Source organism: Triticum dicoccoides, chromosome 5B (assembly GCF_002162155.2).
Source record: "Triticum dicoccoides isolate Atlit2015 ecotype Zavitan chromosome 5B, WEW_v2.0, whole genome shotgun sequence".
NCBI classification, from domain to species: Eukaryota; Viridiplantae; Streptophyta; class Magnoliopsida; order Poales; family Poaceae; genus Triticum; species Triticum dicoccoides.
The window spans coordinates 86,029,805-86,033,434 of record NC_041389.1 but is presented as its reverse complement, the minus strand read 5'-3'; positions in this window follow the sequence as shown (position 1 = coordinate 86,033,434).

Genomic DNA, 3,630 nt, shown 5'->3' with positions numbered 1-3,630 from the left:
CTCAACGACCTTTTGAGCAATCAAAAGGAAGTTGTGGCCAAAGAAGGAATTGGGTTTGCATCCAAGTCCAAGAGCAAGAAGAAGAAGAACAACAAGACCAATCGTCCTCCTCCTCTCAAACAAACGTTTCTGAAAGAGGGAGAGGGTGCTTCTAAGAAGAAGAAGGAGAAAGTGAAGGAAGTTGATGTCCAAAAGGGCAAAAGCATTTCCTCAAACAAAGCCGGCGACTTTAACCCTTCATATGTGTTGTGCCGTGCTAGTGATGGACATGTTTATGCTAGATTTGTTGGTTCTTCTTATGAGTACATTGAATGGTATATTTGGGTTCCCAAGACCCTTGTTACTAACATCAAATGACCCATTACTAAATGGGTACCTACAACCAAGCATTGATCTCGTGTAGGTGTTTGCTTCCGGTGGGGGATCATGGTTGCTCGATAGTGGAGCAACAAATCATATGACCGGGAGCAAGGACTTGGTGGTGAACGTGCAAGAGATTCCATCTATGCCCACCAATGTCGAGTGGGGTGATGCATCACATTCTAAGGTATTGGGTCTCGGCAAGGTTGTCATTTCTCATGATCTAACGATCGAGAAAGTCATGCTTGTTGAGTCCCTTGCATTCAATCTACTTTTCGTTCGTCAACTTGCACTCATGGGCTTTGCTACATTCTTTGACATTGATACCGTGGCCCTCTTGTGGAGCAAGACTCTTAAAGTAGCCTTTGTTGGACATGTCGAGAACGGTCTCTATGTGGTTAACTTTTCGGAGCAACCCACTAAGACCGCTACATGCCTAATGGCTAAAGTTGACGTGGGATGGCTTTGGCATCGCCGTTTAGCCCACGTCAATATGAGATCTTTACAAAGTCTTCTCAAGGGGGACCATGTTTGTGGACTAACAAATGTTAGTTTTGCCAAAGATCGTGCTTGCAGTGCTTGTATCGAAGGAAAGCTTCATGAAAAGGCTCACCCTCCTTCAACCATCATCTACTCGAGGAGACCCTTGGAGCTCCTTCACATGGATCTCTTCGGGCCTCCATCTTTTGATAGTCTTGGAGGAAGAAAGTATTGCTTGGTGATTGTGGATGACTATTCAAGATACACTTGGGTATATTTCTTCAAGAGGAAGAGTGAGACTCAACAAACCGTCATCGACTTTGCAAATGAAGCTCAACGCCAACACGATGCAAAGATCTTGACAATAAGAAGTGACAACGGCACCGAGTTCAAGAACTACACCTTGGATGAGTTTCTTAGTGATGAAGGGATCAAGCATCAATATTCTGCACCATATACCCCTCAACAAAATGGTGTTGCAGAGAGGAAGAACCGGACGTTGATGGATGCGGCAAGGACCATGATGGCAGAGTTCAAGTCTCCATACAACTTTTGGGCCGAAGCCATCAACACCGCATGTCATGCATCCAATCGGCTCTATCTTCGCAAAGGATTGAACAAGACTCCTTATGAGATACTCACCGGCAACAAGCCCAACCTCAAATACTTCCGGGTGTTCGGCTGTAAGTGTTTCATTCTCAAGAAAGGTGTTCGTTTGTCTAAATTTGAGGCTAGAGCTCATGAGGGCATATTTATTGGTTATGCTACAAACTCTCGTGCTTACCGTGTTCTCAACAAGTCCACCGGACTCATTGAGGAGACGTGTAACGTGGAGTTTGACGAAAATAACGGCTCCCAAGTGGAGCAAAGTGGTACTTGTGATGTAGGTGATGAAATTCCTCCTCAAGCCATAAGAAGAATGGGTATTGGTCAAATCCTACCCATTGAGGAACCCCTTGTGGCCGAAGGAGAAGGACAATGCTCTACTCAAGTAGAGCCATCACCTCATCAAGACCCACACGCTTCCGAAGAACAAAGTGAAGGCCCTCAACCTCGTGAACAAGACCAAGGGCAAGATCAACCTCAAGACAGTGGTGAACCTCAAAATGATGCCCAAGGTCAAGTTTTCCCCCTCGAGCAAGTTCAAGATCAAGAGCATCCACGAGATCAAGAACACGCTCAAGACGGCGCTCAAGATGATCAAGTCAACCCTCCTCCTTCCACATCTGAGGAGGAATTAGAGCGTCGTGCCGCGAAGATTGCTTCCAAACTCACCACCAAAGGCCATCTCATGGAGAATGTGGTTGGAAGCCTAAGAAAGGGGGTAAGCACTCGTAGAAAATTGGCAAACTATTGTGAACATCACGCGTTTGTCTCTTGTGTTGAACCCCAGAAGGTCTATGAGGCGCTCGAAGACTCGGATTGGCTCAATGCCATGCATGAAGAACTCAACAACTTCGAGTACAACAAGGTGTGGAGATTGGTGCCAAGGCCGTCCGGGAACCACAACGTCATTGGAACCAAGTGGATCTTCAAGAACAAGCAAGATGCCCATGGGAACATCATTCGCAACAAGGCAATATTGGTAGCACAAGGCTACTCCCAAGTCGAGGGTATCGACTACGGTGAAACCTTTGCTCCCGTTGCTCGTCTTGAATCCATTCGTTTGTTGATTGCCTATGCTTCTCATCACAACTTTAAGTTACAACAAATGGATGTGAAAAGTGCTTTTCTTAATGGTCCTATTAATGAGTTGGTCTATGTCAAGCAACCCCCCGGGTTCGAGGATCCCTACCTTCCGGATCATGTGTATCAACTCGATAAGGCACTCTATGGCCTTAAACAAGCCCCACGTGCGTGGTATGACCACCTTACCGAGTTGTTACAAGATCGTGGATTAGAGGTGGGGCTAATCGACCCCACTCTTTTTACTAAGAAGGTTAACGGGGAGTTGTTTGTATGCCAACTATATGTTGATGATATTATCTTTGGTTCCCCTAACAAAGCTTTCAATGAAGAATTTGTCGCCCTCATGACCTCCAAGTTTAAGATGTCTTCGATGGGAGAGTTGAAGTTCTTCCTTGGTTTCGACATCAAACAAAGAAGAGAAGGAACCTTCATCAACCAAGCCAAATACACTCAAGACATGCTTAAAAGATTCAAGCTAAGTGATGTCAAGCCGGCTACTACACCAATGCCTACTAAGTGCCAACTTGACATAGATCCCAATGGTAAAGCGGTGGATCAAAAGGTATATCGCTCCATGATTGGCTCCCTGCTTTACCTTTGTGCATCTAGACCGGATATCATGTTGAGTGTGGGGATGTGTGCATGTTTTCAAGCCGCACCAAAGGAAAGTCACTTTGTGGCGGTCAAGCGAATCTTTCGATATTTGGCTCATACCCCAAACTTTGGCTTATCGTACCCAAGAGGAGCAAACTTCAAGCTTGAAGGTTTCACGGATTCCGATTGGGCGGGAGACAAAGTGGATAGGAAGTCCACTTCCGGAGGGTGCCAATTTCTTGGTTGCTCCTTGGTAAGTTGGTCTTCCAAGAAGCAAAGTTGTGTGTCTCTCTCGTCCACCGAAGCGGAGTATGTGGCGGCCGGTAGTTGTTGTGCTCAACTCTATGGATGAGGCAAACTTTAAAGGAGTACGGTGTCATTTGTGACAAAGTGCCTCTTTGGTGTGATAATGAAAGTGCCATCAAGATTTCTCTCAACCCGGTGCAACACTTCAAGACGAAGCACATTGAGATTCGGTATCACTTCATCCGGGATCACATTAGGCGA